Here is a 14789-nt window from a genome sequence, read left to right as displayed (position 1 = left end):
TCATATCATTAGTTATAATTTTTATTACACATAATTATATGCTCTATAATTTTAAATTCTGCCTATGTTTTTTAACCAAGTTTGTATGGATTCACATATTATCAGACTAGAACATACTTACAAAATTGGAACTAAATCAGAATTGAAAAGGTTCATGTGAAATAAGGAATAATGACACACAAGTCAAATCAAACATGACCTATTTATGGCTCTATGATCTCCATGAGGACAGAGATCTTTGGCTTTTTTTTTTTAACTGCTTATTCCAAACCCCTAGTGAATAAAGTTTCTAAAAAAGACCCACCACCAATAGACATCCCAGTAGGTACAAGACAAAAAAAATAATGTGGTGTCAGGAAAGAGATGAGTTATTATGATATGAGAGAATCTGTTGTTGGGGTGTTAATCAATAGAAGAATATATATTTGTTCATACTCTAAATTAAAGAAAGTGCAATTGTGATAAACTGACCCAGAAGGAAACTGCTCTGGAACATGATAGTCTTGCTTCTGAGGTTTTTCTTTGTCTTTGTTTTTGTTTTTAGAATATTTCTTTTTCTTTTTTAAATTAAATGTATAGGAGTGACACTGATTAATAAAATTATATCGGTTTCAACTGTACCATTCTCTGGTACATTATGTGTATATTGTGGTTTTCTTTTTAACATACTCATGCTTCAGATTTCAGTGGATTGTGGGAGAAAATTATTATAATACCAAGAATGCTTTCTTAACAAAGAAAAGTGGTATAGAGAAACATGACCTGTCTCTTACATAGAACTCCATGGAAATATTCCTTCTTTTCAAGGTTTATTTTTAGGTATTTCTTTTAATTTTTAGGACAGAGTTTAAGAATTTGGCTCTCTTTTCTCTAATTCTAACTATTTTTCATATGTTGGCTTAACTAGACCCAGACATAAATTTTGCAGGTTAGCAATTTGGATTCCTTAAACTTTTGCTTCTTAAGTGAAGCTTTTCTAATTGTTTTCCTACTATCAGTTGCTATAGAAAAATATTTTGAATTTAACAAAACATAATGCCAATTGAAAAGACCATAACATGTCATCTAAAAAGTACCAGCACTTTATCCCTGGCTGGTGAGGCTCAGTGGATTGAGTGACAGACTGCAAACCAAAGGGTCACTGGTTGGATTCCCAGTCAGAGCACATGCCTGGGTTGCAGACCAGGTCCCTATTTGGGGGCACTTGAGAGGTAACCACACATTGATGTTTCTCTCTCTCTTACTTTCTCCCTTCCCCTCTCTAAAAAAAATAAATAAAATCTTTTAAAAAATAAAATAAAAAGTACTAGCACTTTTTATATACTATATAAATAGTATATATACTTTCGCTTTCTAGTGTTCTTCTCTGACTTCGATCTGCTTAGTAGTCCCTTGTATACATTTATATTTTTATGTTGAGATTTAACTGTACCAAATCCTTTTTGGTTTGAAACTACATAATGTTATCAAATTTTATCTAAGAATAGCTTTAGGTATGAACACTTTTAAAGTTTAATTTGATTCTGAATTTGTTTTCTCATGCTGCCGTTTCACTTCTGTAAATGTGTAAACACATATTATCCACCATCTCTTCTCCTTTACTATACAGCAGTTGATTTATGGTCTCCCGGAAAAGAAAGGAATTTCTCTAAATTGTCTAAAATATAAGCTATAAACACATGGTCTCCACTGTCTAGATTTCAGAAGGTTCTAAGCGAATCTTGCCATCATCTTCCTAATTTTTTATTAATATCTGTATCTCAGTTACCCCAAAATTATACTTTTTGTTTATTGTGCAGCATAGAGAAATAGTTCACTTGAAAAATAATTTCCTTACCTCCATTATGATTGATGCTCTGTGTTGTTACTGTAGATAAGGCCCTCTGGATCTCTCCTATAATGCTGCAGGTTGCAACTGGGAATGTTCTACTTTCTCTCCTGCTGCTTTTCTCTGTTCTCTTTGATATTACCGATATTCTCATTAGTCTGTTTTAGACTTATTACATCTTTTCGTGCAAACATTCTTTAACTTGGTGTTAGTACTGCATCTCAGTAATGGTTACATGACCCCCAAGAAGAGGTTTATATAGGAAAGAAATAGTCACTAGCTGAGCTTGATTCCCATGTAAGTATCTTCAATAAATGTTGCAGGAAATAAAGCTCTATAAGTGTTTTTGTGATTTTTCTTTTTAATTTCACCAAATTTCAGTTTATTTTCAGTTTGAACAGGAAGTTGTTTTGACATTTCAGGAATGATAGGCAGTGGGTCTTGATTTGTAACTGTTGTTCGGATGGACACTTTGTGCAGACTGTCAGTGCAGCCATGTGGCAGAACAGCAAGGCTGTGGTAAGGGAAAATACCGATGAACAAATAGAATTTGTCACTGAGATAAATTCTAATGAAAGGTGATATGGTGAAGAAGAGATTAATTTGTTAAGGGGCAATTTTAACAATTGATGAGTCTAAAATTAAACACAGCAGGTTAAATTTATAGTGATAATCAAATATATTATAAACTATCACTTTATATTGGGTAACACTGAATTTTTAAATTTTTATTCAGCTTTTCCTAATACAAAGTGTTATGATAAGAATCAAAATCAAAGTACTAGTACATTAAAAATCAAGGTGGTCTGGTGGAGGAACAGGAAGCAGTGTCTAAACTGGAGGCTGAGAGGTTATCACAGGCCTGTGATGACTCAGACTTAGCAGATGACAACTTTGGAGATAGATTGTTTATACAGAGTCCATCCTGCAGGAGCCCATCACCAACTGAGGCCTCTCATACCTCAGCAGCCCTCTTTGCTTATACGTTTACTGAGCATTGGAAGGACAATACATGTTCCGGCCCCTTGTGAATGTGTGCTGCCTCGTGGGGGAGTATGGCAGCCTGGAGCAGAGTCCTGAGAAGATCTCAGCAACGCTGGTGGAGATCACTGAGTACAGCATGCCCGAGGCTGTCCTGCAGCGTCATAGATATCTCTTTCACTTGCTGCTCACCTCTGAGTTCAGCCACCATGAACTGGCTCTGCAGCCTCCTGTGGTCTTGAAGGAAACCCTAGAGATATTCTCAGATGACACTGAGAAGAGGAAGCATCAGCGCCAGAAGAAGGCTTGGGAGGAACCCATGGAGAAAGCAAGACTGAGATGGAAGAGAACAAGAAACAGGGCAAGTACTGAGAAGTCCACATTCCCCTAGAGGATCTACAGCATTCTCTGCCTTCAATTCCTATACTGGTTCCTCAGAATTGGCTTTGGGTCCCACCAGCACTAAAGGCCATGGGGTTTTTGCTGTTTCTCAGCTTCCCAGCAGTTCAGGTTCCCAAGCAGACTTTCTGCTCCCCCTGTGTCACCCACTGCCAGTCACCGCAGCCCTTCATTCTGCATCGGGAGTCTGGAAGAAGATCCTTCCTTCCCTTCTTTTTCCCAGATGATAAGAATTGGAAAAGTAAAAGCAGATGTGTGGCCTAAAACTGCTCCAAAGAAAGATGAAAGCAGCTTAGTTCCTCCTGCAACCTGGGACAGTGATGGGGAGTGATAACTCAGAACGTGTTCCAGGGCCCACTTTCCAAAATTCCTTTGGCCAGGCTATGGAAGCAGCCTTCATAACACGGGACATGCCAGCTACTTCAGATGGCCTCTCTGAAGAGAAAGGAGGAAAGAAAAGTAAAACACAGAAGCAGGGACTCTTGTTCCGCACCTTAGTTGTAAGCAATGCTACTGGTCCAGGTTACCTTCTTCATTTGGTTTTCTTTATTCTGTGCTTTCATTTGAGTTTGAGAAGATTAGCTCTGGGGTAGGGGGTCCCCACAACATGAGGGGGAACCAAGAAGATTTTAAATACAGGATATTTTCCAGCTTCCCATTTTTACACTACAATAAAAGTATTGACACTCACAAGAAAAGAAAAGGCGGCACTATAGTTCTAATAAATTTATTCTTTGTCATGTTTCTAGTGGAGTTCTGGGGCATCGTTGTTATTTTTCAATATATTGACTACTATAGGTACACATAAAACTTCCATTTAAATTCTGCTTTTACTAAATGGTTTAAAAATAGAGATACCAACAAGAACTTCAGCATATTTTCAACATCTCCAAATAATATCAACATATTTATACATTAATTCAAGAATTACTGAAAATTATTATATATAAACACCTCTCCTGGACAGCGATACAAAATGACCTGGATCCTGAATAAAGAGATTTTATAGATTGTTTCTATTAACTATATTACCTTGGAATTCCACACATAGAGTTGGCCTACTACAAAATAACTAAGGCTAACATTTACTGAAAACATCTCTTGTGATCAACATCATCCAAATTTCTTCTGTGAAGTAAATGGAATTAGTCTCATTTTAGAGGCTAAAAAAATGAAGTTGAGGAACAAAAGCAATCGATCCAAGAATCCATAGGAGAAAGGGAATTTGAATCTAAATTTTTATCTTAGCCATACTCCCTGATTTTTCCCATACCACTACAAACTCCTAATATAACATCTAACATGTAAGTGATGCTTTAGGTTTTCCTTATATTTTTGTATGTTGTATTCTTTTGATAACACACAAAAACTATTTCCTGTGCATCGAGCTGGTGATATTTTCAATACCTACATGAAGAAACTAAGAAGCAGCAGATGTGAGCTTCATTTTCTTTAACTTAGTTGTTTTGTTTTGTTGTTTTTTTTTTACTTATTTGTAAATCCTTTTTAAAAATAACCTTTTTGAATTATTGGGTTGGCCAAAAAGTTTTTTTTTTCTTTCCATAAGATGGCTCTAATAGAGCTTAGACGTCTCTAACTTAATTACTTCATTTGAAACAATTTTGTTAAAATAGTATTATTACAGCTGTCATATCAGTGTGCATTTTAAAAAAAGCATAAAAATGGTGAATTTTTGTGTAGCCATTTTAATACTGAAGATGGAAGAAAATACAAAACATTGGCATATTATGCTTTATTATTTCAAGAAAGGTAAAAACATAACTGAAATGCAAAAAAAAGATTTGTGTGATGCATGTGGAAGGTGCTGTGACTGATCAAACAGGTCAAAAGTGGTTTGTGAAGTTTTTTGCTGGAGATTTGTCATTGGACAATGCTTGATGATAGGGTAGATCAGTTGAAGTTGATAGCAATCAAAGTGAGACATTAATTAAGAACAATCAATATTATACCATGAGGGAGAGAGCTGACATACTCAAAATATTCAAATCAATAAAGCTATTGGTGAAAATGGAAAATGTGTCCTTTATTTTACGAAAAAAACTAAATGGACTTCTTGGCCAACCAAAGAGAATACTTTTAAACTTACAGAAAATGTATGAAGGTAGTATAGATAGTCCCTATATGCTTTACATCCAGTTTCTTAAATTGTTAACATCTTATGTTAATGCTTTAATCAGTATCCTTCAGAGAAAGAGAACAAATAGAAGATAGAAATGTAGAGAGCTATATATCTATTGATCTGTCCGTTGATACTTTATTATAGGAATTATTCACACATTATGGGGGCTGAGAAGTCCTATGTTCTGTTCTCTACAAGTTTAATATCACCAATGTTTGCCTTTTAAAATTTTATACTGACAACTTATATTTGGAATTTCTTAAGTAGGTTCTATATCACATTATATAATAGCTTTCTCACTATGCCAAGAGCCTTGAAATCCCCTTCTATATATTATAATTGCCAAATGCTCATAACTATACCGCAAAAGTAAGCACATTTTAATGACCTATTAGCTCTTAAAGGAATGGTTGTTGGAAAATTAAAATAGATGTTTAACTTGATTAATTCAGTTTGCTATTTAAATGATATTCAAAGTAATCTTTCCATTATGACATTTATACATTCTTCATAACCTAATCACTCCTTATATTTAAACAGATGTATTTTATTACAGTTTTAACATATGCCACATCAAGGTTGTACTTATCATTAGACATAACTAAGTAATATAAAAAGAGTTCTAAATTGTTCAGTGATAACTAAATATCAGTTTATAAAAATTTTAAAGCATAATGTGAAAACACTGCAATATATGTTGGATCAGGGAGTTGGAGGAGGAACATATGTACATATATATTTATATACAAACATCATGTATTTGTGTACGTATGTTCACACAGACATACACATACACTCATTCACAGTGATTTATGTAAGAGCCATTGTAATGCAGTACAGGCAGACCTGATTTTCAGATCTGGCATATGCTAGCCAAGAAAGATATTTAATTTAACTAGGTCTTATTTATATGTTGTAATTTTTTTTATATTTATAAGACATTTTAAATTCAAGAAGAAAAATTTTTCAATAGATTCTTTAAAGATGCTGCTTCTCTTCCTATTGCTTTCTGATTTTCAAAGTGTATCATTTCATCTTATTTTTGCTTTTCCATTTTCCTACCTTCATATGGACCTATATCTCCCCATGGTTCGGTTTGATCACTTACCTTTTCTTCATCTATGGCTCTTAACACGGTCTATTAACTCTCACTTTTTAGAATACTACCATATCAAAGGCAAAACATTTTGCAATATATATAGCTGATAAAAGACTGTTATCCAAAATATTCAAAGATCTATAAAAATTCAACAATATGCAAATGAACAACCTTATTAAAAAACCAGCAAAAGATCTTAAAAGACAAGTCACTAAAAAAATACACACACACACACACACACATACATACAGATGGCAAGTAAACATATGAAAAGATACTCAACATAATATGTCATTATGGAATTACGAATTAAAATAACAATGATTTACCACTACACACCTTTTAGAATGGTCAAATTTCAAACCACTGGCAACACCAAATGCTTGTCCAGATGTGGAGCAACATGAACTTTATTCATTGCTAGTTGGAATGCAAAACAATACATCCACCTTGGAAGACAGTTTGGTGGTTTCTTCCAAAACTAAACATACTCCTGCCATATGATCCAGCAATCACACCTCTTAATATTTTACTCAAATGAATTGAACACTTATGTCTACATAGACCTGCACAGGGACGGTCACAGTAGCTTATTCATAACTGTCAACAACTTGGTCTCAACCAAGATGTTCTTCAGTAAGTGTATAGATTAAAAAATGTGATATATTCAGACAATGGAATTCAGCACTAAAAAGAAATAAGCTATAAAGCCATGGAAAAACATACTACATAATTCCAACTATATAACATTCAGGAAAAAGCAAAACTACAGAGACGGTGAAAAGATCAGTAGTTTCAAGGGCTTAGGAAGAGAGAGAGATGAATAAGTGGAGCACAGAGAATTGTTACAGCAGTGAAACTATTTTAATTGATAACATAAAGGTGGATACATGTCAGTATACGTTTGTCAAAACCCCCAAAATTGTAAAACACCAAGAATGAATACTAATGTAAACTCTGGACTTTTGGTGATAATGATGTATTAATTTAGGCTCATCAATCATAAGTGTCCTGTGAGATGTCCATAGAGTGGGAGAGATTGTTCACGTTGTGGTGACAAGGGTTATACGGGAAATCTCTTTATGGTCACACCTCAATTTTGCTGTGAATCAAAAACTGCTCTGAAAAGTAAAGTCTTAACAAAAGAAAACAACCCTGGCTATGTATTTTACCTTATTTAAACTGAAATAGCTTCTTTGATTTTGTGAACACCTTGGTGAAACTTTTTGTGACTTTTTCCAATTTTTAGAAAAGTATCATAAGATGTACACATTGTTTTAAATAATTTTCTATTACCAAATAATTTTTTGATTCATAGAATCAGATCAGACAGGTCATATCCTATAGTACTGTCTCATTTTTGTAGTTACTCAATTATAAATTCAGAAACAGAAAGACATGTAGCTACTTCACACTGCCTGAGTTCTAATCCAATATTTGAGGGAAAAAAATGAATGAATACTCACGTTTAGTGCCATCCTCCATTCCGCTAGCAAATGGAAGTTGAAATAGAAACAGATTTCAGGAGTAGAGAACCTTGATTTTTATTTTACCTTGCACACAAAGGTCACATTCATTCTCTCCAGGGAGGTTTTCCTATGAGGTAAGGGACAAGTTTTAAAAAGAAATAGAATTTAGTGCTATTAGAGCACCACACACACATATACACACTCATGAATGTACATACAATGTAAATTTTATATATTTATAACATCAGAGTTACAAGGTCAGACACTCATGTATACATTTAGCTATCAAATGAGTCCTATACAATTATGAAAAAAATTACTCCTATTTAAGTTCTTAAATATTTGGAATATTGGAAATAACACTGAATATTTAGTCAAATATTTGAGTCTAAAACTTCATCATTCCACTCACTTGCTCTACAAATTTGGGCAAGTCACTGAATTGGAAAAGTCTAAATGTTCACTGGACAATTATGAGCTTTGCAGTTTAATAAATAGCAATTTTCTTCTTACCAGATGGAAGAAATTTTGGTTAAAGTATTCAATGCCTTTGAGATATAGTTCTTCTTCTAACAGATTGGTAGCCTGCACACTTTAGAATAATATAAATTGTATGTACACACATATGGCATTTTCTATGATATTCCTATGTCCATATATAGATATTTTATATGTACATATATAGATGTATATAACAAAATATATCTATTCCTTTTGACATATATATATGCACAAGTATGTACATATGCATATATACAGTATAATCTTAAATCCTAAAAGTAACTCATTTGGCATATTCTATTTTCTTTATATTAAAAAAGAGAAAACAAAGCTCATAAGTGTTGAGTGACTTGCCTGAGCCTGCACCACTAATGGCGGCAGAATTGAAATTCAAACCCTATTCCACTGGGCCCAGAGCCAGTGTTCTTGTGGGACATAGCACTGCCCACTACCTTTTCCATCCTCTGGTCATCAAACATCATTGATTTTGTCACTTAATGGCATGAGAGCTGAAGCAAGACAGCAAAGTTTCTACTTAATGGACATCAGTCAGGAACATTCTGACAGGTGACAATTTTTTTGCTGCTCTAGGTATATTTGTGGATGACCACAACAGTGCTCATTTACAACAAAATTTTAGTGAGTAGGTGTATTTGTGAAACTCTGTCTCTCAATACAGATGAATCTACACATATATCTATATTTATTTTTTTTGAGATTTTATTTTTATTTTTTTTTTCAGTATCTTTGGGTCTTTGTTTTTTTTCCCCCAAGCATTTATTTATTTATTTATTTATTTATTTTTTAAATACATTTGTCTCTGCCTCCCTCCCACCGCTTTCCCTTGCCCCCTCCCTCCTTCCCTCCCTCAGCTCTTCCCCTTTGGTTTTGTCCATGAGTCCTTGCTATATGTTCCTTGACTTTCCCCTTCCCTTCTTTTTCCCCGCCCCCCCTCCCTCCTTCCCTCTTGTCTCTGTTGATTTCTTTTCCTTTCAGTGTTGCTGGTCATATTTTCCTTGCATCTTTGTATTGTTGGTTAGGTTCTGCTTATAGGTGAGATCATATGGTATTTGTCTTTCGCCCCCTGGCTTATTTCGCTTAGCATGATGCTCTCCAGTTCCATCCATGCTGTCGCGAAGTTTAGTAGTTCTTTTTTTCTTTCTGCTGCGTAGTATTCCATTGTGTATATGTACCATAACCTTTTGATCCAATCATCTACTGATGGGCATTGAGGTTGCTTCCAACACTTGGCTATTGTAAATTGTGCTGCTATGAACATTGGGGTGCATAGGTTCTTTTGTATTGGCGTTTTGGTGTTCTTAGGGTATAGTCCCAGCAGGGGAATCCCTGGATCAAAAGGCAGTTCCATTTTCAGCTTTTTGAGGAAATTCCACACTGCTTTCCATAGTGGCTGGACCAGTCTGCATTCCCACCAAGAGTGTACTAGGGTTCCCTTTTGTCCACAGCCTCGCCAGCACCTGTTGTTTGTTGATCTGTTTATGATGGCCATTCTGACTGGTATGAGGTGGTACCTATGGACATCTAATATTTGACAAAGGGGGCAGAAGCATAAAATGGAGCAATAATAGCCTCTTCAACCAATGGTGTTGGGAGAGCTGGACGGCAACATATATCTATATTTAGATAAACATAGACATATACAGTTGACACTCATTATCCACAGTCTTCCTGTACTTTGAAAGTGTGGGCAGTGGTACTTACTGGCCACCCATTCTAGATTCTGTTGTCATATTTAAAACTTGTAGAAAGAATCACACTAAGAACAAAATGTCCAATTAGAGTTAACATATGTATTAGGGCCCAAAGTTTTATCAGATTTTATTAGCTCTGACACTTATGCAACAGCATAGACTGTATGGTAGATTCTTCCATTTCTAATGGATGAAGCTAAGATGTTTGTTTAAGCCCTTATAGCTAAGAGGCAGACGAATTAAAATATTTTTAAAGATGGATTTAAGTCTCCTTTCTGCTGTTACCCTAACTCCTCATTTATCTAAAACTTGGGTCAGATTCAAGGGCAAGGTCATTTACAACTAAAGAGGAGGTCTGAACTACAAATTTGAGGACCCAAGTAAGATAAAAATATTTAAGGATAGAAAATTCACAGGGGTTGAGAGATTACCATGTATGGATCTCAGGTTTAAACTCTTTTCTCCACCCACTCAGCCAAATAAATAAAATACAGTGCTATATCCACATTTCTCTTAAGCCATTAAAATGTTAATAAACAAACAAACAACAATTTTTAGTGAAGAAAACAGCATCTAAACCCTTAAATGGTAGCACCTGGCTTTCCATTTCTGATTTAAGAAGGCCTTAGATTTTTTTCTGGGGCATCAGTCCCTGGGAATTTAGAAATAAATAAAATACTTTTGCTGACTTTCTCTTTCTTTCATTTTTTTGGTAATTTTCTCATCTTTGCTTAAGTATCTCCTAGACTTACAGTTGGTAATACCATAATCCTGGTGTTGGGTATTTGAGTTGGAGCAAACAGCCTGCTCTCATTCAAGTCTGAGATGTACTCCCAAACCCACCCCAGTGAAGGAGGCAAAGGCGAGAAGAGTCTGATCCATCCTAACCCATGAATTCCCTATTCACATTCTGGGCCAAGCCCTTGAATAATTGTTTTTTATAACCCTACTGATTTTGATCTGCATATTTGTTTTCCTCAGGGTCAGCATGAGGAGAAATACCTAATTGGGGATAGATTGGTTATTAGAGGATCCACTGTTGTCATGCCATTTCTAAGTGTCATTTTTATATACATCCATATTAAAACACATTCAAGCATTCACTTTGAGCCCATCTCTTTTATATCTAATCCTATAATTTTTTTCCTATATAATTATCTGTTTTCAGAGTTACTGGTAATCTTTTTAGCCATATAAGGCAGTCTACTTTTATCATCTTGTGATACTTATTTAAGGCTTTCCTGTTCTCCAGTTATTTTTTAAGTGAAAATATGCTCCCAGGTTGGGGGATCTTAGCTTAATGTCAATGGAATTCTCTCGATACATAATGTGGGACTTGTAGAGCTAATTACTCTAAAAATTTGTAAAATTTGTGAAATTGTATGTGTGTTTTTAATTATTTTGAAATAGAATCCATAGGTTTATAATATTATTAGTGATTACCATGATTTCTCCTAAATATTTTATGTACCTGTGGGGTCAATAGATGGCTCTCCTACCACCCGTGATGAAGGCTAGCCAGGAAGTCCCTGGCCAGAAGGAATGTGTATTCTTTTGGGAATAGATTGTAACTACCTCCTTATCTCCTTTTGGGAGCAGCTTCTTGTCCTGTGATGGCTTCTTGACCTTTTCTTTCTGTACCTATACACTGAGGTAATGTAGTTTAGAGTTACATGTAGGACACATGCCTCCTTTCTCTGGGAGCCTCAGGCTGGAGAAGGTACTACCATCTCTCCCTCTCCCGCCAATCCACCGCCATCGGTGCACTCCCCTGTAATGTGAGTAAAATGACATATCCACATCTGCTAGTCCTCTGGGTTCTTTTTTTCATAATACCACAAACACTTAAGCAGCTTCCTTGTTTGGAGCTTAAGTATATAAAAACTCTAGAAAGAAGAAACATAACAACAGAAACAATTGCTTCTGCCATTTATTGATTTCTTACCATATTTTAAGTAGTATGATAAGGACTTTATGAGGAGGACCTCCCCGAAAATAGAATTTATTTCTTAAAAATTGTGTATTTATTCTTACATGTTTAAACCTCAGTCACCTTCAAAGTACTTTCCATTTGATGCAATATACCTACTGAAATGTTTTCTCCACTGCTCAAAACAGTTTTTGAACTCGTCAATTTTGGTGCCTTTTAGTGTTTCTGCCTTCTTTTGGTTTTACCTTTTCCACATCAGCAACACATTTCCCTTTCAAGATTTTTTCCATTCAGGGAAACAAAAACAAGTCACTTGGGGTGAGATCAAGTGAATAGGGATGGTGGGCATCGAGGACATGCCATTTTGGGTCAAAAACTGCTGAACACGCAGAGCTGTGTGCGCAGGTGCACTCGTAAATCACTCATTGTGGAACAGGCAGACGTCTTGAGCCTTCAAAAACAATTCACTGAAGCCAAATGCAGCCTCTCACAGCAATGCCAGCTGGTTCACCAATACAGATGGGTTCATAGAACATTCACCTAGTGGGGGAAGCCTGTACTACAAGGGGCCTGCCCTCCAGAAGATAATTCCAGTTTTTTGGGGGGTCCCCGCTCATCTATACATAAACTTAATTCTTATAATAAACCAGTGAGAGTCTTAAAGATTAAGAAACTGACTCCCAAAAAGGTTATGTCCCTTCTTTAAAGTCTCATGCTGTGTAGTGGAAGTGACAAGATTATACACGTCCTACTTACTTCCAGTGCCTATCTCCTCAACACATCGTACTAATAACCTAATTCAGGCATGTGATTTGTATATTTAAAATATTCTTTGTCCCAGTACAGGTAATAGTGTTAAGAATAGTATTAGTGTATATTAACCTAAGGAAAAAGAGTTTTATTTAACTTATTCGTGAGTGGGAGGTGAGTTATCATTCTCCTTCAAGGCAGAGTCAGACTAACTAGCCAGAGTAAGTATGGTCTAATGTCAACATTATTTCAGATTAAATTATTGTAATCTCTGTATGATTTGAAACTTACATATCATTTTAAAAATAGTGTTTATTAGGAAATTATGTGAATGTTTATCCTATATTTGAGCTTTAAAAATTCATGCAAGGAATTCTCTTAACCACCTTTTCCATATTGGTTACTTGAAGAGTGGTTGGACTAATTCAGAAGAACCAAAACTGATTCCAGCAGTAACAGCTTGCTGCATTATTTTGGGTGTAACACTAAAATATGTTTAAGGCTCATCTTTCTCAACAATAAGGAATAAAATTACTGAACCAAGCAACTGCTTTTTTCCCTTTTCTTTCCAATGCAAAATGATTTGTTCCATTTGTCATCATTCTGTTGTCTTTCTGAAGCCAAATTTTGTTTTATCATGTCTTTCTCTTTTCCTGCCTTTCTTTGTGTTTGTGTATGCATGTATTTGTATGTGTGCCTGATCAAATTATCAATTAATGCAGCAACAGCACTGCAAAGATTAGCTTTTACTCTTTTGAGAGCTGAATAGAAGCTTACATTAAATATGTACCATCTTTCTCCTAAACTATCTGAATATATATGCCAATTAAAATAACATGCATGGAGAAGCAGTTTGCCTATTTAGCTTGAGAAATGCTGTCCATAATTATGCTTGCTCCCTTTTACAGTTTTTCCCTCTAGGATAAAATCTGTGTCATTATATAATAATTAAGTAATTGAAAGTTTAATTTGATTTCAGGATAAATTCTGAAGTATGATATACCAGCAATTCACTTACATTTGAAAAAATAAAACTAGCAAAGTACTCTTTTGGGATTCTGCTGAGGTGACAGAATGCCATGTGTAATTTTGCTCACTTTAGTAATGCTTCAAGAATGAATTAGCAGGTTATATATACTTTTTAAGTTCTTAGATTTGAAAAAAGATTTCAGCATTTAATAAGTGAATTCATTTATAATTAAAAATTATTAATACATATGCAAACAGGATAAAGCATCTGAGAAACTTCATAAAACCTAGTATCGAGCTCAGTAATTAGAAGCATGGAATAAATTTAATAAAAACTGGTAGCTTCTGAAATTTACATGTTCTAATACATATGTACACACATGTTCTAATATATATCTGTGCACAGATAATTTCCTAAATTTTTCTATCTAAGGTTCCTTCAGTAATATATACTTATTATATAATTTTGAGCACAGTGTTATGCTATATATTGTTGGATATTTCTAGGCCCACATTCTGGGGAAAGTCTAATGATTGTCGTATTGACTAAATAGCTCATGTTAATATGATTGAGAAGTAGGGGGAAAAAAGAGGACTAAAAGTTGACTAGTTGGCAAAAAAATAACATAAACATATAAACAAATAACAATAAATGTCCTTCCTAGTGAGCATTTATTGATGACTTCTTGTAAGTCCTTGTGTAGGCAGAAATCATTTGACTAAGGTGGCAACAGCTGAAGCACAACTCATCTGCACCGTGGCAGAGGAGTGTCAATTATGAAATGACTCTGGAAAATCCAAAAACATTTGGTTCTGTCTAAACTAAGATGTAATTTATTATATCCATTACCTGTGATACTTTGTGCATCAGCAGTACAAAGAGTGAGATGACTGGGTAAGGGCTGTAAATAGTGACGATGTGACATAAAGTGCATCGGAGAATAGAGTCTATCACTGAAGATGAGGGTCAGGAGAGAGGCTAGGCAAGGGCATACAGGTGAGAAAAGAAAG

The 14789-nt window shown here is 35.0% G+C and overlaps 1 pseudogene; it reads left to right on the top strand.

Annotated features, from left to right (window-relative positions):
• The first annotated feature begins 2323 nt into the window (after window positions 1–2323).
• The window catches only part of LOC129069741 (RING finger protein 10-like), a 187468-nt pseudogene continuing 175002 nt past the window's right edge, over window positions 2324–14789 (top strand).

The sequence above is a fragment of the Pteronotus mesoamericanus genome, unplaced genomic scaffold (genome assembly GCF_021234165.1).
Source record: "Pteronotus mesoamericanus isolate MK-2021 breed Mesoamerican mustached bat unplaced genomic scaffold, CSHL_Meso_final contig_24, whole genome shotgun sequence".
NCBI lineage: Eukaryota > Metazoa > Chordata > Mammalia > Chiroptera > Mormoopidae > Pteronotus > Pteronotus mesoamericanus.
This window is presented reverse-complemented; position numbering and strand designations above follow the sequence as displayed.